This window comes from Dama dama, chromosome 19, assembly GCF_033118175.1.
Source record: "Dama dama isolate Ldn47 chromosome 19, ASM3311817v1, whole genome shotgun sequence".
Taxonomy (NCBI): Eukaryota; Metazoa; Chordata; class Mammalia; order Artiodactyla; family Cervidae; genus Dama; species Dama dama.
This window is the reverse complement of record NC_083699.1, coordinates 82491102-82514822: the sequence shown is the minus strand read 5'-3', so window position 1 is coordinate 82514822 and position 23721 is coordinate 82491102. Positions and strand designations below refer to the sequence as shown.

Sequence of the window (23721 nt, the reverse complement as noted above, 5' to 3'; positions counted from 1 at the left end):
GCCCAGATGGTAAAGAATCTGCCTGCAATACAAGAGACCCGACTTTGATCCCTGGGTTGGGAAGATCCTCTGGAGAAGGGAATGGCAACCACTCCAGTATTCTTGCCAGGAAAATCCCATAGCCAGAGGAGCCTGGCAGACGACAGTCCATGGGGTTGCAAAGAGTCAGACACAACTGAGTGACAACACTTTCACTTTTTACACATGAAAATGTATTCTTTGACATTATTTTTTTTTGTGGACATAAGAGATTATTTCTAGAAGAAGGAGAGAAATCTGTAAGTTATCCAGATATTCTGTTTGGTGCAGAGTGCTTCTTACTACTATTTGCCCAGTGCTATGGAAAGTCACTGCCAAAATCCTGAACAGACTCAAGCAGGAGAAAGTCATGTTGGTAATATACCCAGGAAGAGTGGTCTTTTGAACTGCTGTGATACTGTGGTATCAGAGAGAGAGCTATAGTTTTCAGAGAAGGCTTATTATTTTTAAAAGAACAGAAGATGTTCCATTTTATGCTACTCCTTTATTATTAATTTTCAAATAATACTTAGTCCCATGACTTGTTTCCATTATAGTTGACATTTTATACATCAACAATCTTACAGACATTTTTTTTTTCATTTATTTTTATTAGTTGGAGGCTAATTACTTCACAACATTGCAGTGGGTTTTGTCATACATTGACATGAATCAGCCATGGAGTTACATGTATTCCCCATCCCGATCCCCCCTCCCACCTCCCTCTCCACCCGATTCCTCTGGGTCTTCCCAGTGCACCAGACCCGAGCACTTGTTTCATGCATCCCACCTGGGCTGGTGATCTGTTTCACTATAGATAATATACATGCTGTTCTCTCGAAACATCCCACCCTCGCCTTCTCCCACAGAGTCCAAAAGTCTGTTCTGTACATCTGTGTCTCTTTTTCTGTTTTGCATATAGGGTTATTGTTACCATCTTTCTAAATTCCATATATATGCGTTAGTATACTGTATTGGTCTTTATCTTTCTGGCTTACTTCACTCTGTATAATGGGCTCCAGTTTCATCCATCTTATTAGAATTGATTCAAATGAATTCTTTTTAACAGCTGAATAATATTCCATGGTGTATATGTACCACAGCTTCCTTATCCATTCGTCTGTTGATGGGCATCTAGGTTGCTTCCATGTCCTGGCTATTAGAAACAGTGCTGCAATGAACATTGGGGTGCACGTGTCTCTTTCAGATCTGGTTTCCTCAGTGTGTATGCCCAGAAGTGGGATTGCTGGGTCATATGGCAGTTCTATTTCCAGTTTTTAAAGAAATCTCCACACTCTTCTCCATAGTGGCTGTACTAGTTTGCATTCCCACCAACAGTGTAAGAGGGTTCCCTTTTCTCCACACCCTCTCCAGCATTTATTGCTTGTAGACTTTTGGATAGCAGCCATCCTGACTGGCGTGTAATGGTACCTCATTGTGGTTTTGATTTGCATTTCTCTGATAATGAGTGATGTTGAGCATCTTTTCATGTGTTTGTTAGCCATCTGTATGTCTTCTTTGGAGAAATGTCTGTTTAGTTCTTTGGCCCATTTTTTGATTGGGTCATTTATTTTTCTGGAATTGAGCTGCAGGAGTTGCTTGTATATTTTTGAGATTAATCCTTTGTCTGTTTCTTCATTTGCTATTATTTTCTCCCAATCTGAGGGCTGTCTTTTCACCTTACTTATAGTTTCCTTTGTTGTGCAAAAGCTTTTAAGTTTCATTAGGTCCCATTTGTTTATTTTTGCTTTTATTTCCAATATTCTGGGAGGTGGGTCATAGAGGATCCTGCTGTGATTTATGTCGGAGAGTGTTTTGCCTATGTTCTCCTCTAGGAGTTTTATAGTTTCTGGTCTTAAATTTAGATCTTTAATCCATTTTGAGTTTATTTTTGTGTATGGTGTTAGAAAGTGTTCTAGTTTCATTCTTTTACAAGTGGTTGACCAGTTTTCCCAGCACCACTTGTTAAAGAGGTTGTCTTTTTTCCATTGTATATCCTTGCCTCCTTTGTCGAAGATAAGGTGTCCATAGGTTCGTGGATTTATCTCTGGGCTTTCTATTCTCTTCCATTGATCTATATTTCTATCTTTGTGCCAGTACCATACTGTCTTGATGACTGTGGCTTTGTAGTAGAGTCTGAAGTCAGGCAGGTTGATTCCTCCAGTTCCATTCTTCTTTCTCAAGATGACTTTGGCTATTCGAGGTTTTTTGCATTTCCATACAAATTGTGAAATTATTTGTTCTAGTTCTATGAAAAATACCATTGGTAGCTTGATAGGGATTGCATTGAATCCATAGATTGCTTTGGGTAGAATAGCCATTTTGACAATATTGATTCTTCAATCCATGAACACGGTATGTTTCTCCATCTGTTTGTGTCCTCTTTGATTTCTTTCATCAGTGTTTTATAGTTTTCTATGTATAGGTCCTTTGTTTCTTTAGGTAGATATACTTCTAAGTATTTTATTCTTTTTGTTGCAATGGTGAATGGTATTGTTTCCTTAATTTCTCTTTCTGTTTTCTCATTGTTAGTGTATAGGAATGCAAGGGATTTCTGTGTGTTAATTTTATATCCTGTGACTTTACTATACTCATTGATTAGCTCTAGTAATTTTCTGGTAGAGTCTTTAGGGTTTTCTATGTAGAGAATCAGGTCATCTGCAAACAGTGAGAGTTTCACTTCTTCTTTTCCTATCTGGATTCCTTTTACTTCTTTTTCTGCTCTGATTGCTGTGGCCAAAACTTCCAAAACTATGTTGAATAGTAGTGGTGAGGGTGGGCACCCTTGTCTTGTTCCTGATTTCAGGGGAAATGCTTTCAATTTTTCACCATTGAGGGTGATGCTTGCTGTGGATTTGTCATATATAGCTTTTATTATGTTGAGGTATGTTCCTTCTATTCCTGCTTTCTGGAGAGTTTTAATCATAAATGGGTGTTGAATTTTGTCAAAGGCTTTCTCTGCATCTGTTGAGATAATCATATGGTTTTTATCTTTCAATTTGTTAATGTGGTGTATTACATTGATTGATTTGCAGCTATTAAAGAATCCTTGCATTCCTTGGATAAAGCCCACTTGGTCATGGTGTATGATCTTTTAATATGTTGTTGGATTCTGTTTGCTAGAATTTTGTTAAGGATTTTTGCATCTATGTTCATCAGTGATATTGGCCTGTAGTTTTCTTTTTTTGTGGCATCTTTGTCTGGTTTTCGAATTAGGGTGATGGTGGCCTCATAGAATGAGTTTGGAAGCTTACCTTCTTCTGCAATTTTCTGGAAGAGTTTGAGTAAGATAGGTGTTAGCTCTTCTCTAAATTTTTGGTAGAATTCAGCTGTGAAGCCATCTGGTCCTGGGCTTTTGTTTGCTGGAAGATTTCTGATTACAGTTTCGATTTCCTTGCTTGTGATGGGTCTGTCAAGATCTTCTATTTCTTCCTGGTTTGATTTTGGAAAGTTATACTTTGCTAAGAATTTGTCCATTTCTTCCAAGTTGTCCATTTTATTGGCATAGAGCTGCTGGTAGTAGTCTCTTGTGATCCTTTGTATTTCAGTGTTGTCTGTTGTGATCTCTCCATTTTCATTTCTAATTTTGTTAATTTGGTTCTTCTCTCTTTGCTTCTTAATGAGTCTTGCTAATGGTTTGTCAATTTTATTTTTTCAAAAAAACAGCTTTCAGCTTTGTTGATTTTTGCTATGGTCTCTTTAGTTTCTTTTGCATTTATTTCTGCCCTAATTTTTAAGATTTCTTTCCTTCTACTAACCCTGGGGTTCTTCATTTCTTCCTTCTCTAATTGCTTTAGTACAACTAAAGTTAGGTTATTTATTTGACTTTTATCTTGTTTCTTGATGTAAGCCTGTAATGCTATGAATCTTCCCCTTAGCACTGCTTTTACAGTGTCCTATAGGTTTTGGGTTGTTGTGTTTTCATTTTCATTCATTTCTATGCATATTTTGATTTCTTTTTTGATTTCTTCTATGATTTGTTGGTTATTCAGAAGCATGTTATTTAGCCTCCATATGTTTGAATTTTTAACAATTTTTTTCCTGTACTTGAGATCTAATCTTACTGCACTGTGGTCAGAAAAGATGACTGGGATGATTTCAATTTTTTTGAATTTACCAAGACTAGATTTATGGCCCAGGATGTGATCTGTTCTGGAGAAGGTTCCGTGTGCACTTGAGAAAAAGGTGAAGTTGATTGTTTTGGGGTGAAATGTCCTATAGATATCAATTAGGTCTAGCTGGTCCATTGTGTCATTTAAGGTTTGTGTTTCCTTGTTAATTTTCTGTTTAGTTGATCTATCCATAGTTGTGAGTGGGGTATTAAAGTCTCCCACTATTATTGGGTTACTATTAATTTCCTCTTTCATACTTGTTAGCGTTTGCCGTACATATTGTGGTGCTCCTGTGTTGGGTGCATATATATTTATAATTGTTTTTTCTTCTTCTTGGATTGATCCTTTGATCATTATGTAGTGTCCTTCTTTGTTTCTTTTCACATCCTTTATTTGAAAGTCTATTTTACCTGATATGAGTATTGCGACTCCTGCTTTCTTTTGTTCTCCCGTTTGCGTGAAATATTTTTTTCCAGCCCTTCACTTTTAGTCTGTATGTGTCTCTTGTTTTGAGGTGGGTCTCTTGTAGACAGCATATATAGGGGTCTTGTTTTTGTATCCATTCAGCCAATCTTTGTCTTTTGGTTGGGGCATTCAACCCATTTACATTTAAGGTAATTATTGATAGGTGTGGTCCCGATGCCATTTACTTTGTTGTTTTGGGTTCATGTTTATACAACCTTTCTGTGTTTCCTGTCTAGAGAAGATCCTTTAGCATTTGTTGAAGAGCTGGTTTGGTGGTGCTGAATTCTCTCAGCTTTTGCTTGTCTGTAAAGCTTTTGAATTCTCCTTCATATCTGAATGAGATCCTTGCTGGGTACAGTAATCTAGGTTGTAGGTTATTCTCTTTCATTACTTTCAGTATGTCCTGCCATTCCCTCCTGGCCTGGAGGGTTTCTATTGATAGATCAGCTGTTATCCTTATGGGAATCCCTTTGTGTGTTATTTGTTGTTTCTCCCTTGCTGCTTTTAATATTTGTTCTTTGTTAATTTGATTAATATGTGTCTTGGGGTGTTTTGCCTTGGGTTTATCCTGTTTGGGACTCTCTGGGTTTCTTGGACTTGGGTGGCTATTTCCTTCCCCATTTTAGGGAAGTTTTCAGCTATTATCTCCTCGAGTATTTTCTCATGGCCTTTCTTTTTGTCTTCTTCTTCTGGGACTCCTATGATTCGAATGTTGGGACATTTCACATTGTCCCAGAGGTCCCTGAGGTTGTCCTCATTTCTTTTGATTCTTTTTTCTTTTTTCCTCTCTGCTTCATTTATTTCCACCATTTTCTCTTCTACCTCACTTATCCTATCTTCTGTCTCCGTTATTCTACTCTTGGTTCCCTCCAGAGTGTTTTTGATCTCATTTATTGCATTATTCATTTTTACTTGACTCTTTTTTATTTCTTCTAGGTCTTTATTAAACATTTCTTGCATCTTCTCAATCTTTGTCTCCAGGCTATTTATCTGTAACTCCATTTTGTTTTCAAGATTTTGAATCATTTTTATTATCATTATTCTAAATTCTTTTTCAGATAGATTCCCTATCTCCTCCTCTTTTGTTTGACTTGGTGGGCATTTTTCATGTTCCTTTACCTGTTGGGTATTTCTCTGCCTTTTCATCTTGTTTAGATTGCTGTGTCTGGAGTGGGCTTTCTGTATTCTGGAGGTCTGTGCTTTCTTTTTATTGTGGAGGTTTTACCCAGTGGGTGGGGTTGGACGATTGGCTTGTCAAAGTTTCCTGGTTAGGGAAGCTTGCGTCGGTGTTTTGGTGCGTGGAACTTGATTTCTTCTCTCTGGAGTGCAATGGAGGGCCCAGTAATGAGTTTTGAGATGGGTCTATGTGTTAGGTGTGACCTTGGGCAGCCTGTATGTTGAGGTTCAGGGCTATGTTCCTGCATTGCTGGAGAATTTGCATGGTATGTCTTGCTCTAAAACTTATTGGCTCTTGGGTGGCGGTTGGTTTCAGTGTAGGAATGGAGGCTTTTGGACAGTCTTTTATTACTTAATGTTCCAAGTAGTCAGGAGTTTTCTGGTGTTCTCAGGTTTTGGGCTTAAGTCTCCTGCCTCTGGATTTCAGTTTTATTCTTCCAGTAGTCTCAAGACTTCTCCAACTATACAGCACTGATAATAAAACTTCTAGGTTAATGGTGAAAAGATTCTCCCCCGTGAGGGACACCCAGAGAGGTTCACAGAGTTACAGGAAAGAGAGGAGAGAGGGAGGAGGAAGATAGAGATGAGCAGGAGGAGAAAAAGGGGGACTCAAGAGGAGAGAGACAGATCTACACAGTTGTCTGTTCCCAGAGTGTTCTCCGTAGCTCAGACACCCACAGAGATTCACAGAATTGGATTGGGAAGAGAAGGGGAAAGGAGGAAATAGAGGTGTTCTGAGGTAGAAAACAGAGGGTCAAGATTGGGAGAGAGTAATCAACACACTCCTGAATACAAATGGGAACTGAATATTGGATTCTTAAATGTCCACAATTTATATCGTATACTGAAAAACAAAGATTAAAAATCTAGAGTAGAGGTTAGACTCTTAAAAATACAATATTAAGGACAAAAACCAAAACAAAAAAATTCTAGAAATATATATGAAGTTCGGTTTAAAAATAGGGCTTCTCCTTTTTTTTTTTTTGCAAGGTTATAGTGTAATGAAAATGAAAAGTAAGGAGTAGTAGAGGAGTAATAGAGGACTTTAAAAGGAAATAAGAGAAAAAGAAAAATAGAAAATAGAGAAAAAGAAAAAATTTTCCTAATTAAAAAATCATAAAAATCTATGAAAATGAAAGTTAAGGAGTAATGGGGGAGTAATAGGGAATTTAAAAGAAAATAAAAGAGAAAAAAATTTTTTTTTCTTAATTAAAAAAAAGGTAAAAATATATCTAGGAATCTCTCTGGAGCTGTTGCGCTCAGTGTGGGTTCGGTTCAGTTTCAGATAGCTCCTCGTTCCAGCTTACACTTCTCCATATCTAGAGGCCCCTTCCGGTGTAGTCAGTGTTTTCTAGAGGGATTTTAATCTGTTGCACCGGTCCCTTCTGAAGCGGTTCCCTTTGTTTATTTGGCTTCTGTTTGCCGGTCTCTTCAGAGCCTCATTTCCGCTCTGACACAGGCGGGCGGAGGTGGACTCTTGTTCAGGTAGCTAGTTCCGTCACGCTGCGGGGAGGGGCTGGCGCTGCTTTCCCCTAGGCTGCTCAGGCTCCCGGCTGTTCTATATGGAGCGTGCCCTGCGCTGCGCGCAGTTCCAGCCCTCAGGTGTTCCACAAAAGCGTGGACTCGGCTGCGCCTGCGTTTTGTGCCTTCCCCGCCCAAGCAGCTCAGGCAGCCAGGAGCTTGACGGGTGCACTCTTCCCGGGTGCGGCGCACCTTCTTCCCTCCGCGGTCCCACTCTCAGTGTCCGCCGGCGCCAGTCGGGTGCGGCGCGCCTTCTCCCCTCCGCGTCCCCAGCCCCAGTCCCCGCCCGCGCCGGTCGGGTGCCTGCGCCCTGTGTCTCGCTGCGACCCCCCGGCGGATGTCGACCATCCAGAATCTCAGGAGGTCTTTGATTGGAAACTGGGGGCCTGTTTGCAGTGCGGTAGGGGAATGGGGTCCTTGGGGCCGAGCCTGCTCCGTTCCCCTCCCCCCCTGCCTCCTGCCTCCGGCGGGGCTGGGCCGGTCCGCAGCCTGGGAGCTCTTCTCTGGACTTGCTGGGTCCCTTTGCTCTGTGAACGGCCGGCAGTGTGTTAGGGCTGGTTAATTTTCTCTCTCTCTCTTGCTATCCCACAGTTTAAGTTGGTAACTCACAAAAGCTCCCTCCGATTGTCCTCAGGGCCCTCAGGCCGGGTCCTTACCCTAAGCAATGCCGCCGGCTCCTCTCCGTCCGCCCTCCACTTGCTGGTGGCGGATGCGGGCGTCTGGGGTACTTTTCTGCTGGGAGTTGCTTTTAGGCACGTAATCTGTGGGTTTTATTTATTGTTCCCCTCCCAGTCAGGTTGCCCTCCGAGATTCAAAAAACTTCCCCCAGACCCGCCAGTGCGAGGGTTTCCTGGTGTTTGGAAACTTCCTCTATTAAGACTCCCTTCCCGGGACGGATCTCCGTCCTTAGCTCTTTTGTCTTTTTATCTTTTATTTTTGTCCTACCTCCTTTCGAAGACAGTGGGCTGCTTTTCTGGGCGCCCTTACAGACATTTTTTATTTATCTTTGGTTGCACTGGATCTTTGTTGCTTTTTACAGGTTTTGTTTAGTTGCAGTGAGCAGGGGCTGTTCTCTAGTCATACCATGGAAGCTTCTCGTTGAGGTGGCTTGTCTTGTTGCAGAGCACAGGCTCTCTGATGCATAGTCTTTAACAGTTGCAGCACACGGGCTCAGTAGTTGTGGCTCATGAGCTTAGTTGCTCTGTGGCATGTGAAATCTTTCCAAACCAGAGATGGAACCTGTGTCCTCTGCATTGGCAGGTGGATTCTTAACCACTGTATCACCAGGGAAATCCTGGACTTATTATTTAAATATTAAATTTATATTAAGATGAATTGGTTAAAAGCTGTTAGGAAAAAGCTGGAGAAATGAAAATATCATTGAGACATTAGGAAATAAAGATTTAAAGTTTAATATTAACATTAGGAAAATATTGTTTAGTTTTATGAAATAGTCCTAATATTTCCTGAGAATGAGGAAATAGTGGATTTACTTTGGAAACAGTTAACATAGTTTCAGAGTGACCAGTTCTTGTCTTGTGATCATGTACTTGCCCTCGGTACATTTTCTGTATTTGGCTCTCCTTGAGAATAGATTTGATTTAGGTCATACCTGAATGGTCTAGTGGTTTTCCCCAGTTGCTTCAATTTTAGTCTGAATTTGGCAATAAGGAGTTCATGATCTGAGCCACAGTCAGCTCCCAGTCTCATTTTTGCTGACTGTATAGAGCTTCTCCATCTTTGGCTGAAAAGAATATAATCAATCTGATTTCGGTGTTGGCCATCTGGTGATGTCCATTTGTAGAGTCTTCTCTTGTGTTGTTGGAAGAGGGTGTTTGCTATGACCAGTGCGTTCTCTTGGCAAAACTCTATTAGCCTTTGCCCTGCTTCATTCTGTACTCCAAGGCCGAATTTGCCTGTTACTCCAGGTGTTTCCTGACTTCCTACTTTTGCATTCTAGTCCCCTATAATGAAAAGGACATCTTTTTTGGGTGTTAGTTCTAAAACGTCTTGTAGGTCTTCATAGAACCATTCAACTTCAGCTTCTTAAGCGTTACTGGTTGGGGCATAGACTTGGATTACCGTGGTATTGAATGGTTTGCCTTGGAAACGAACAGAGATCATTCTGTGGTTTTTGAGATTGCATCCAAGTACTGCATTTCCGACTCTTGTTGACTCTAATGGCTACTTCATTTCTTCTAAGGGATGCCTGCCCACCATAATAGATATAATGGTATCTGAGTTAAATTCACCCATTCCAGTCCATTTTAGCTTGCTGATTCCTAGAATGTCCACGTTTACTCTTGTCGTCTCCTGTTTGACCACTTCCAATTTGCCTTGATTCATGGACCTAACATTCCAGGTTCCTATGCAATATTGCTCTTTACAGCATTGGGCCTTGCTTCTATAACCAGTCACGTCCACAATTGGGTGTTGCTTTTGCTTTGGCACCATCCCTTCATTCTTAAGTTATTTCTCCACTGATCCATTCAGTGGATTTCTCCACTAAATCCATTAAGTTATTTCCACACTAAACCATTCAGGTATGACCTAAATCAAATCCCTTATGATTATACAGTGGAAGTGACAAATAGATTTAAGGGACTAGAGCTGATAGAGTACCTGATGAACTATGGACAGAGATTTGTGACATTGTACAGTAGACAGGGATCAAAACCATCCCCAGAAAAAGAAATGCAAAAAAGCAAAATGGCTGTCTGAGGAGGCCTTACAAATAGCTGTGAAAAGAAGAGAAGTGAAAAGCAAGGGAGAAAAGGAAAGATATACCCATTTGAATGCAGAGTTCCTAAGAGGAGCAAGGAGAGATAAGAAAGCCTATCTCAGCGATCAGTGCAAAGAAATAGAGGAAAACAACAGAATGGGAAAGACTAGAGATCTCCTCAAGAAAATTAGAGATACCAAGGGAACATTTCATGCAAAGATGGGCTCAATAAAGGACAGAAATGGTATGGACCTAACAGAAGCAGAAGATATTAAGAAGAGGTGGCAAGAATACACAGAACAACTGTACAAAAAAGATCTTTATGACCCAGATAATCATGATGGTGTGATCACTCACCTAGAGCCAGGCATCCTGGAATGTGAAGTCAAGTGGGCCTTAGGAAGCATCACTATGAACAAAGCTAGTGGAGGTGATGGAATTCCAGTTGAGCTATTTCAAATCCTAAAAGATGATGCTGTGAAAGTGCTGCACTCAATATGTCAGCAAATTTGGAAAACTCAGCAGTGTTGAAGCCAGGCTTCAACAATACATGAACCGTGAACTTCCAGATGAACAAAGCTGGTTTTAGAAAAGGCAGAGGAACCAGAGATCAAATTGCCAACATCTGCTGGATCATCGAAAAAGCAAGAGAGTTCCAAAGAAATATCTATTTCTAAAGAAACATCTATTGCCAAAGCCTTTGACTGTGTGGATAACAATTAACTGTGGAAAATTCTGAAAGAGATGGGAATACTGGACCACCTGACCTGCCTCTTGAAAAACCTGTGTGCAGGTCAGGAAGCAACAGTTAGAACTGGACATGGAACAACAGACTGGTTCCAAATAGGAAAAGGAGTACGTCAAGGCTGTATATTGTCACCCTGCTTATTTAACTTATATGTGGAGTACATCATGAGAAACGCTGGGCTGGATGAAGCACAAGCTGGAATCAAGATTGCCGGGAGAAATATCAATAACCTCAGATATGTAGATGACACCATCCTTATGGCAGAAAGTGAAGAGGAGCTAAAGAGCCTCTTGATGAAAGTGAAAAAGTTGGCTTAAAGCTCAACATTCAGAAAACTATGATCATGGCATATGGACCCATCACCTCATGACAAATAGATGGGGAAACAGTGGAAACAGTGGTTGACTTTATTTTTCTGGGCTCCAAAATCACTGCAGATGGTGACTGCAGCCATGAAATTAAAAGACACTCACTCCTTGGAAGGAAAGTTATGACTAACCTAGACAGCATATTAAAAAGCAGAGATATTTTTTGCCGACAAAGGTCCGTGTAGTCAAGGATATGATTTTTCCAATGGTCATGTATGGATGTGCGAGTTGGACTGTGAAGAAAGCTGAGCACCGAAGAATTGATGCTTTTGAACTGTGGTGTTGGAGAAGACTCTTGAGAGTCCCTTGGACTGCAAGGAGATCCAACCAGTCCATCCTAAAGGAGATCAGTCCTGGGTGTTCATTGGAGGGTTTGTTGTTGAAGCTGAAACTCCAATACTTTGGCCACCTGATGCGGAGAGCTGACTCATTTGAAAAGACCCTGATGCTGGGAAAGATTGAGGGCAGAAGGAAAAGGGGACGACAGGATGAGATGGTTAGATGGCATCACCGACTCGATGGACATGGGTTTGGGTGGACTTCGGGAGTTGGTGATGGACAGGGAGGCCTGGCATGCTGCAGTTCATGGGGTCACAAGGAGTCGGACATGACTGAGCAACTGAACTGAACTGAGAATAGATAACTTTCCTTAAGAGATCTTGTGAACGTCTCTTTCCTTTCCTGCCTTTTCCTTATCATTCTATTTAATATTCCCTTCAAATGGCCCCATTGTTCTGATGGAGCAATGTCAAAGCATCTGATACCATGGAGGAAAATACCTTATGTAGCAGATATATGTGATGGCTTGGCAGGCATCCAATATTAGATCTGAGGACAGATTTATGGTAGAATTGGTCTCTTTTCAGTCATGTGTGACTCTCTGTGCCCAAAGATTGCTGATTTTGAAGTTGAGTTAACAACATGTACTAAATTTGTTACCTGTTGCAGTAGTGTGTATTTTTTGTCATTGCATTTTATATACAGTCATTGTACACTTGGGGACTTTTTTTTTAACTGTAGTAGAATAATATTGCCACAATATAAAATATTGTGGCATAAATATAAAAATTATTAAGACTTTTAGGTGATAGTTTACACTGAAGAGTTATTAAGACCCCTTTAAAGCTCACTTGTATAAATTTATTAATCAGATCCCTGCCTCTGTCCTTTGCCTCTCTCTGTTCAACATGCCACCACTGTGCCTCCAGTAAAGCTTTTTTATTTTTTGTTTTCTTTTAACAGTGATGGATGTGATTTACTGGTAAACTGAGTACTAATAAAAGTAAGTTTTATACTAACTTCCTTACAATTCAAGTAGGTCACAGAATGAAGAAAGCAAAGCAAAGCACATCCCCAGTCCTTAACCCCTAAGTGTTACATTTCCTTCCAGCTTACCTGACAATACCAATATATGAATATGTATAACTGTGTATGGAGCTATACCATTAAATTTACTTGAGTGGCGTTATTTTTTTTCCTACTTAAATGTTTACTTATTTAATTAGAAAAAATTAAAGAACCATCAGTTTGAAGTTACAGCAGTTAACACAAAGGGCAACAAACTAAAAAAAAAAAAAATCAAATGGCTAAAAATAACTCAGTTATAAAAGTACAATTTACAGTATCATTTATCTCAGTAAAAGAAACAAAACCACTAAATGTCTTTCCTTCTAGATAAGACTTTTCTCTGCAGAAAGGAAAAAAAGGCAACTAATAATTTGCAATTATAATCAAATATAACTATTATTTACCCCAGCAGCATCTAAAATACAAGAGCCACACAGCACAAAAATCTCCTTTTAGAAAATTATTGTATTAGTTAAGCTGTTTATTCTTGCTATGAAGTTAGTTTCATTTGTGTAGGCCACAAAAGTTTAATTGGCACATTTTATTAAGAATAAGACAAAGTAAGTCATTGTTCTTTTTAAAAATTACGGGATCATCCATTTTCAAATAACAATCCCGGATACTTTGTTCATTAAATCAGCGTTCTACCATAAGCAGTCAAGCTTTTTAAATGATCTCTAAGTATTCACCTGAAGTTTATCAATGCTATGTAAATTGTTAACTTCTTTTGAAGATTTGTGTACATTTTATAATATGATACAGTTTTGTACTGAAGAATTTTTTTAAAAAGATAACCTACAGTACCATATAGTTAATTTGCCTCACTGAACTTAGAGATACAGTATAAATATTTAAGAACCACAGCAGAGTCCACTGTGGTTCAAACTTGAATGGAGGTTTTCTTGAACCTAGTACAGAGGTTATTGGCTCAAGACCATATTCCAGAGGGACATCAGCACAAGATTCTGTTGTAAGACTCTACTTCTTTAAAGAAGAGCACACTTAGTTATGTTGTTGTTACTGAGTCACTAAGTCAAGTCATGTCCAGCTCTTCTGTGACCCTTTGGACTGTTGCCCACCAGGCTCCTCTGTCCATGGGATTTCCCAGGCAAGAATACTGGAGTGGGTTATTGTTTCCTTGTCCAACAGATCTGCCCAGCCTGGGAACTGAAAGTGCATCTCCTGCAATGGCAGGTGGATTCCTTACCACTGAGCCACCAGGGAAGCTCTACACTTGGTTATCCATGGCTTTTAGCCTTGAGCTACAGTTATGCTACAAATCCTTCCCACCCTCCCAGTCGAAGTTAGTCATGTGGAGATGTGTACATTCTCTGAGCACTGTTCAGACAGTCCTTGGTTTTCTAGCTCTAATGGAGATCTCAAAAGCGCTCAAAAGTCCATGTGCTTACATTCAGACCAGGATTAACTTTATGAATGCCACTTTCCTTCATTAGTGACAGGCCACAGGTTCCAAAGTGTACATGCAAAGCATATAAATGACTATCTGGCCACTTGACAAATCCTCCTATGAGTCAATCTTGAGTTGATGAGATGTAATTTTTGTTTACCTCAGTTACTATATTGGAAATTTACAGTTGCTCCCACCCAAAAGAAATAATAGGTATCTTTTGGCTTATTAGGTCTTTCATGATAACCATTTTGTTGTCTCATTATACACCACCTCTTCATCCTGTTCAGTGCTATTTCTGGAAAAGCTTCTTCTAGTTTACCCATCAGGCACAGTGATGCAATGCCACAAAAAGTTGACCCTCCATGAGATTTAAGTCCGGCTCCCTGTGTGAACTCATTGCATAGGACATACTTCCAGTATAGTTGATGGCGTTTTTCATATCCATGCCAGACCAGTTGTTGAGTATATGGCAAATGCAAGAAGCACAGTTAAGTTCAGTCACTCAGTTGTATCCGTTACTTTGTGACCCCATGGACTACAGCACACCAAGCCTCCCTGTCCATCACCATCTCCTGGAGTTTGCTCAAACTCATGTCCATCAAGTCAGTGGTGCCATCCAGCCATCTCATCCTCTGTTGTCTCCTTCTTCTCCTGCCTTCAATCTTTCCCAGCATCAGAGTCTTTTCTGGTGAGTCAGTTTTTCGTATCCGGTTGCCAAAGTAATGGGGCTTTAGCTTCACCATCAGTTCTTCCAATGAATGTTAAGGTTTGATTTCTTTTAGGATTGACTGGTTTGATCTCCTTGCAGTCCAAGAGACTTGCAAGAGCCTTCTCCAACATCGCAGTCCAAAAGCATCAATGCTTTGGTACTCAACTTTCTTTATAGTCCAACTCTCAGATCTGTATATAACTACTGGAAAACCCATACCTTTGACTATACAGACCTTTGTCAGCAAAGAAATGTCTCTGCTTTTCAATATACTGTCTAGGTTTGTCATACCTTTTCTTCCAAAGAGCAAGTGTCTTTTAATTTCATGGCTGCAGTCACCATCTGCAGTGATTTTGGAGCCCAAGAAAATAAAGTGTGTCACTGTTTCCATTGTTTCCCCATCTATTTGCCATGAAGTGATGGGACCAGATGGCATGATTTTAGTTTTTTGAATGTTGAGTTTTAAGCCAGGTTTTTCACTCTCCTTTTTCACTTTCATCAGAAGCTTTTTAGTTCCTCTTCACTTTCTGCCATTAGCATGACATCATCTGCATATCTGAGGTTATTGATATTTCTTCCAGCAATCTTGATTACAGCTATTGCTTCATTCAGCCTGGCATTTCACATGGTGTACTCTGCATATAAGTTAAATAAGCAGGATGACAATATTCAGCCTTGATGTACTCCTTTTACAATTTTGAACCAGTCCATTGTTCTATGTCTGGTTCTAACTGTTGCTTCTTAACCTGCATACAGATTTCTCAGGAGGCAGGTAAGGTGGTATGGTATTCCCTTCTCTTTAATAATTTTCCACAGTTTGTGGTGATCCACACAGTCAAAGGCTTTGGTGTAGTCAATGAAGCAGATGTAGATGGTTTTTCTGGAACTCTCTTGCTTTTTCTGTGATCCAGTAGATGTTGGCAATTTGATATCTGGTTCCTCTGCCTTTTCTAAATCCAGCTTGAACACCTGGAAGTTCTCAGTTCACATATTGTTGAAGCCTGGGTATACAAATTACATGACATTTTTACTGCCTTCAGGTATGCACAAAAACTTTCATCTTTTAGCTGAAGGGTTCTCTAACCTGTGAAGCAAGCGTCGTTATTTACTTGGCTTAAGTCAATCTCCAAGAATAACTAGGAATGAAAGGTCAATGTAGGTCATTGCCATGTGGCCACTATCATAAAGGTGAACTGTTCAAGGATTCTCTGGTGGATTGAATGAATACCCAGGTGTGAAGAGCCTCAGAAACCACAGTGATTTAGATTTGATCTGTCTTCTGTGGGGAAGACCTGCAGGGAGTAAATCCAGTCGGTTATGTCATCGCTGTTCGCCGCATCTGAGGAGGCCGGCATTTTGAGCATGGACAGCACACAAGTGCCGCAGCCACATGCTCTGCCCAGCCCTGCACCTGACCACGTGGGGCGAGGACAGCCAGTCTGCGGGGGTGGAGACAGTGCCAGGTCGGGGGCTGCCCGGCCCCACAGCGCCTTTCCCCAGGACCAGCCTATGTCGCACACTCAGTGACTTACCTCCTGCAGGCAGCCCTGGAAGAACTGCACGTGTTGATCCCACAGGAGATCCAGCCGCTCATCCTCCGTGGCTGCCATGCTGCCAGTCAAGCTTTTTAAAAGTAACATAATTCTACAGATACATGTTTCAGCTGTGGTTAGTTGGAAAGGGGTTGAAAATATGTGTCTGAAAAATTATACTTGGTAGAATATTATAGCTTCAAAAATTGGATATTCAAAAAGGGGTATATATTAATAAAACCTAAACCTTGAATATAGCATAGTGTAAGTTTTGGAAATTTGTGAAAATTGTTTCGTTAATGTCAGTGAAAATTGAGTTAACTCAGGCCTCCACTCGAGGAATGTTACTTCATGATATTTTGATCTTCAGAGTGAATTCTTAAAGGAACTGGTAAAGAGAGATCCAAACTCCTTCCCCGTGGTTTTCAGAACTTCCTGTCCCTTATCTTCCTGTTTTATCTATTGTTGTTCAGTCCCCGAGTTGTGTCCCACTCTTTGTAACCCCATGGACTGCAGCACACCAGGCTTCCCTGTCCTTCTCTGTCTCCCAGAGTTTGTTCAAACTTGTGTTCATTGAGTCGGTGATGCCATCCAACCATCTCATCCTCTCTTGTCCCCTTCTCCTCCTGCTCTCAGTCTTCCCCTGCATCAAAGTCTTTGCCAGTGAGTCTGATCTTTGCATCAGGTGGCCATAGTATTGAAGTTTCAGCTTCAGCATCAGTCCTTCCAGTGAATATTAAGGGTTGATCTTTTTTAGGATTGACTGGTTTGATCTCGTTGCTGTCCAAGGGACTCGCAAGCGTCTTCTCCAGCACCACAATTTGAAAGCATCAATTCTTCGGCACTCAGCCTTGTTTATGGTCCAACTCTCACATCTGTACATGACTACTAGAAAAACCATAGCTTTGACTATGTGCACCTTAGTTGGCAAAATGATATCTCTGTTTTTAAATATGCTGTTTAGGTTTGTCGTACTTTTTCTTCCCAGGAGCAAGTGTCTTTTGATTTCTTGGCTGCAGTCACCATCCACAGAGATTTGGAGCCCAAGAAAGTAAAGTGTGTCACTGTTTCTTTTTTTTTTTCCCCATCTATTTGCCATGAAATGATGGAACCAGAGGCCGTGATCTTCATTTTTTGAATGTTGAGTTTTAAGCCAACTTTTCCACTCTGCTCTTTCACCCTTATCCAGAGGCTCTTTAGTTCCTCTTCACTTTCTGCCATTAGGGTGCTGTCATCTGCATATCTGAAGGTGAAGGTGAAAGTTGCTCAGTCGTGTGTGACCCCATGGTCTGTAGCCTGCCTGTCTCCTCTGTCTCTGGAATTCTCCAGGCCAGAATACTAGAGTTGGTAGCCATTCCCATCTCCAGGGGACCTTCCCAACCCAGGGATGGAACCCACGTCTCCCACATCACAGGTGAATTCTTTCCTCTTTACCACCTGAGCCACCAGGGAAGCCCAGCACATCTGAGGTTATTGATATTTCTCCCGGCAGTCTTGATTCCAGCTTGTGATTCATCTAGCCTGGCATTTCTCATGATGTATTCTGCATATAAGTTAAATAAGCAGGGTGACAGTATATAGCCTTGACTTACTCCTTTCCCAACTTGGAACCAGTCTGTTGTTCCATGTTTGATTCTAACTGTTGCTTCTTGACTTGCATACAGGTTTCTCAGGAGGAAGGTAAGGTGGTCTGGTATTCCCATCTTTTTAGAATTTTCCACAGTTTTTTGTGATCTACACAAAATTGTTAGCATAGTCAATGAAGGAGAAGTAGATATTTTTCTGGAATTCCCTTGCTTTTTCTATGATCCCACAGATGTTGGCAATTTGATTGCTGGTTCCTCTACATTTTCTAAATCCAGCTTGTACATCTGGAATCCGGTCTCAGTTCATGTACTGATGAAGCCTGGCTTGAGTGATTTTGAGCATTACCTTGCTAGCCTGTGAAATGTGCCCTATAATGTGGAAGTTTGAACATTCTTTGACATTGTCCTTCTTTGGGATTGGAGTGAAAACTGAGCTTTTCCAGGTTGTCACTGCTGTTTCCCAAATCTGCTGGCATATTGATCTTCTTTGTACAGTACTTATACGTATTTTTTCCATCTCTTCTTGATCTCTTCTGCTTCTATTAGGTTTTTTTTTTTTTTTTTTTTTTAAAGAAAATCTTTTATTAAAAAGAAAAAAGTGGGCTCTGAGAAGAGTTAGTCCATGCGGGCCTTCAGTGTCCTTATGGTGATTTTGTCTTTCTCAATGATGTGGACAATGACCCCCATGCCTGACACTGCGTCCCTGTCCACAGCATTCAGCATGGCTTGTGAGATGGTTTCAAACAGGTGTTCTGGATCCATGTTGGGCTCCCAGAGGGACTCGCACATCCCGTACATTTGTTCAGTGCAGGTACCACTGACTACAAAGTCATCGGTCACCATGGGGCAGCCAATAAGGTCTAGAGAGCAAATGAAAGGCTTAAAGGTCTTCGGGTCCAATCCAGCAATGACCGGCTCCGTGTAGTAGGGCCCAAACCGTTTCTCGTACAAGAGGTTAGCCACCATGCTCATGAGGGTGTAAGGTTTGATCTGCCGGCCTTCCTTCAGCTCATACGGGTTCAGCCGGAACTTGAGGCACTGGGCAACTGTCTGGATGTCGGTGGCAAGACCCGCCAGGCCGATGTACAGTCATTCGCCCATGGGAAAGACCTTCTGGAAGTCCGTGGTCACCATCTGGGCCTGGATCCCAAAGCGCCTGTCAGCAGCGATGGCCACACAGTTCCTCCCCTTCATGGCCATGACAGCCCCTCCGTTATAGGACATAATAGACATGATTGCGGTGTGTTAGGACCTCCAATCACCTTCTGTTAGGTCTTTACTGTTGCTGTTCTTTATTGTGCCCATCTTTGGATGAAATGTTCCTTTGATATTTCCAATTTTCTTGAAGAGATCTGTTGTTTTCCTCTTATTTCTTTGCATTGTTTACTGAAGAAGGCCTTCTTGTCTCTCCTTGCTATTCTCTGGAACTCTGCATTTAGTTGTGTATACCTTACCCTTTCTCCCTTGCTTTCAGTTCTCTCCTTTCTTCAGCTATTTGTAAATCCTCCTTTGGAAGGCTTTCCAAATTTGGAAAACCCAGCAGTGGCCATAGGACTGAAAAGGTCAATCCTCATCCCAGTTCCCAAGAAGGGCAGTACTAAAGAATGTTTAAACCTCTGGACAGTTTCACTCATCTCCCATGCTAATAAGGCTGTGCTCAAAATGCTGCATGCTAGGCTTCAGCATTATGTGAACTGAGCACTTTCAGATGTTCAAGTTGGGTTTAGATAAGGCAGAGGAACCAGATATCAAGATTGCCTACATTGGCTGGATCATAGAGAAAGCAAGGGCATTCCTGAATAACATCTAACTCTTGTTTCATCAACTATGCTAAAAGCCTTTGACTGTCTGGATCATAGCAAACTGTAGAAAACTCTTAAAGAGATGGGAATACCAGATCATCTTACCTTTCTCCTGAGAAACCTGTATGCCAGACAAGAAGCAACAGTTAGAACCTTGTATGGAACAACTGACTGGTTCAGGATTGAGAAAGGAGTACAAGGCTGTTTATTGTTGCCCTGTTTATTTAACTTATACATAGAGCACATCATGAGAAATGCCAGACTGGATGAGTTACAAGCTGGAACCAAGTTTGCCAGGAGAAATACCAACAACCTCAGATATACCGATTCTAATGGTAGAAAGCAAAGAGGATCCGGAGAGCCTCCTGATGAGAAGAGGAGAGTGAAAGAGCTGGCTTAAACCTCAATATTAAAAATCTAAAATCATGGCATCCAGTCCCATCACTTCATGGCAAATAGAAGGGGTAAGAGGCAGAAGCAGTGACAGATTCCCTCTTCTTGGGTTTTAAAATCACTGCATATGGTGACTGAAGTGAAGTTCAGTTGTTCAGTCGTGTCTGACTCTTTGCAACCCCATGGACTGTAGCCTGTCAGGTTCCTCCGTCCATGGGATTTTCCAGACAAGAATACTGGAGTGGGTTGCCATTTCCTTCTCCAGGGGATCTTCTCAACCCAGGGATCAAACCAGGTCTCCCGCATATGGTGAGTGCAGTCATGAAATTAGACGATGACTGATTCTTGGCAGGAAAGCTATGACAAGCCTAGACAGCGTGTTAAAAAGCAAAGACAACACTTTGCCGACAACATCCATATAGTCAAGGCTCTGGTCTTTCCAGTAGTCACGTACAGTTGTGAGAGCTGGACCATAAAGAAGGCTAAGCACTGAAGAATTGATGCTTTCAAACTGTGGTGTGGGAGAAGACTCTTGAGAGTCCCTTGAACTGCAAGGAGATCAAATCAGTCAATCCTAAAGGAAATCATTCCTGAATATTCATTAGAAGGACTGAGGCTGAAGCTGAAGCTCCAGTACTGTGGCCACCTGATGCAAAGAGCTGACTCATTGGAAAAGACCCTGATGCTGGGAAAGATTGAAGGCAGAAGTACAAGAGGGTGACAGTGGATGAGATGGCTGGGTGGCATCACCAATGCAGTGGACATGAACTTGGGCAAACTCCAGGAGATGATGAGGGACAAGGAAGCCTGGCATGCTGCAGTGTATGGGGTCACAAAGAGTCAGACATGACTTGGCAGCTGAACAACATTCAGGTTATCTACTTCTTGACTGAGCTTTGAGAATTCTTATCTTCCACAGAATTTGTCCATTTCATCTGAGTGTCTAAACTTATTGAGAAAAAGTTTTTCATAATATTCTCTTACTACTTAACACCTGTAAGGACCTTTAATGATATCACCTTTCTCATTCATTATATTGTTAATTTATAACATTTATTTCCTTTAATCTGGCAAAAGATTTATCATTAATGATATTCTCAGAGTTAAGAATTGTATTCACTGATTTTTCTGTTTCATGTTTCATTGACTTCCATCTAGTCTTCATTATTTCCTTTCACCTACTTACTTGGGGTTTAATTTGTTCTTGTTCCAGTTTCTTAAGTGAAAATGAAAGTCACTAATTTAAGACTTTTCTTCTTTTCTAATATTGATGTTTAATAGTATACATGCAGCATCCCACAAATTTTGAAATGTGTATTTATTTTCATTCAATTCTAAGTATTCTAATTTTCCTTTTGATTACTTCTTTGACACATGAGCTATTTGGATGACATGTGTTATTTAGTTTATAAATATTTGAGGATTTTCTAATTTCTGTTTTTGTTTTCTAAATTTAATTCCATTGTGTTCACAAAACCCTACTTTGCATGAATTAAATCCTTTAAATTTATTGACTTTATCATGGTTAAGAATATGGTCCACCATAGTAAATATTCCATGTGTACCTGAAAATACACATTCTGTTGTTGTTGGATGGAATGTTCTATAATTGTTAGTTAGATCAAGATGGTTGATACTGTCTTCCAAATCTATATCCTTACTGATTTTCTGTTTTATCAATTATTGCAAAAAGGGCATGGGCATATGTTCAATGATCTTTTTAAAGGATTTAAGCAATGAAAAAAAAAAAGTTGTACATATTTACCCATGCAGTTACCATGTCTGGTACTCTGTTCCTCTGTTAGAGCCATATTAACATTTGACATCATTGGTTCCTATCAGAGTTCCTTTACCATTTCTTATAGTGTGTATCTGCTTGTGATAAATTCTTTCAACTGTTTTATTTCTGGAGAAGTCTTTATTCCTCCTTCATTTTTTAAAAGATATTTTAGCTAGGTATTTTTCATACAGTAGATGTTGAAGATGTTTAAAGATGTTGCTTCACTGTCTTCCCCCTTGAATGGCTTCCAGTGAGCAAGTATCCTGGTTCCTCTGTATGTTAACATTCTTTTTTCTGGCAGCTTTTAAGATTTTCTCTTTATCACTAGTTTTGAACAATTTGATTATATTCTGTAAATTTCTTCATGCTTATAGTGTTTGAGGTTTGTTGAGCTCTTAGATCTGTTGCTTTATAATTTTCATCAAATTTGGAAACATTTCAGTTGCTATTTCTTCATCATTCTTTCTGTCCACTGTCCCCTGCCCCATATCTCCACTGCATGTTTTTGAGGACCCCAGTTACAAATATATTCAGCAACCTGAAGTTGTCCCACAGGTCAATGAGAGATCCTTCTTTAAGAATTTTCCGTATACTCTCTCCTGTCTCTCGCTTTACCCCCATCTCAGTCGAGGTATATCTCCTCCTATGCCAAACTATGCCTTCACCTGGACTTCTGGGCCCATTCACCTATCATTGCTTAGACCTCTCTTCCAGTAATCATATGTCCAGTTTCTTTGTCCCTATTGATTCCTTGCCTAAAAACCAAACAAACTCAATAAAAGAAAACACAGTAAAACCTCTCTTACTCTTACCAGCCCATTAAGGTACAGTCCTTCCACTCCTCCTCATAACTGAACTTGTCAAACTGTAATCTACTTATTGTCTCCACTTTCTCATCTCCCACAGGGCCATGACAATCATATCTATCTTTATTGATTTACTAAACCTGCTTGTTTAAAAGCCCCCAATGATTTCTTCATCCTTTCTGACCACTGCAGGTACGTTTAGATACTAGAATCTTCTTGAAATTATTTCCTTCCTTGGTTTCTGAGACACAGCATTCTCTGGATTCTCTTCTTACTTTTCTGCTTTATTTCACTGTTCATCTTTACTTTCTCACTAACTAAAAGTAAACATTTGCTATATTGTCTTGGCTTTCTTCTCTTTTTATTTGCTTCTTTATATCTCTGAGAACCATAAGCTCTCTGTTTATTCAATCACCACTTTCATGAAGCTGATGTCCAATTTATAACACCCCGCTTCTGTGTCTTTCTAGAAGTCCAGACCTACGCTCCACCCATCAGTATCTTGAACTCAACATGCCCCATAGCAAATCAGTCATGTTTTCCTCCAAAACTAGACAGTCTACTTGTCCTCAATTGTGTTGCATCTTCACAGTGCAAAGATTAGCCTGACATTTTCAGAAACATGGACCCTGGGTACAAAAGCACAGTAGATATCTATGCAGTGTATCTAATAGTTAAGAGGGACACCTTAGGCCACAAAGGTCAGTTAAATAACTGGTCATAAAGGTCATAAATAACAGCTGTAGTCAAGGGAGCAGATGGGACCTCTGAAGGGAAGTCTGTGGAAGTGAGACAAAGAGAAATAGGAGGATTCAACATGGAAACAGAAGGTAGAAGAGGACAGTGTGAGGCCCTCTGAGAGCCTTTTATATAGTCAACTGTGCAGCTCTCCAAGCATAAGACTAACACTGCTGGGTGTGAGTGATCGTAAAATAAAGGCCCCAAAAGGCACATGCCCATGTGTGTGCACAAACACATGTTATCAACTTCAATTCTGTAAATATGGAACACCTGCTAAAGGAAAATAAGACAGAGTTCCCCCACTGCCATTGGAGGTGACAGACTTCCAGCAGAGCTATTTAAAATCCTAAAAGATGATAATCTGAATACCCCATATCTATTTAAAAGTTGAATTTTTCTTTTTTTTGGCTATGCCGTGTGGCTTCCACTGTCTTGAACGTAGGCTCTTGACAGTGAAAGCTCAAGAGTCCTACACACTGGATTG

At 40.5% G+C, this 23721-nt stretch overlaps 1 protein-coding gene and 1 pseudogene across 2 annotated transcripts in view; one reads left to right on the top strand and one right to left on the bottom strand.

Moving 5' to 3' along the window:
- RYK (receptor like tyrosine kinase) overlaps window positions 1–23721 on the top strand; it is a 114093-nt gene that overhangs the window by 78185 nt on the left and 12187 nt on the right. The window lies entirely within an intron of this gene.
- On the bottom strand, window positions 18314–18980 carry LOC133074025 (proteasome subunit beta type-3-like; annotated as a pseudogene).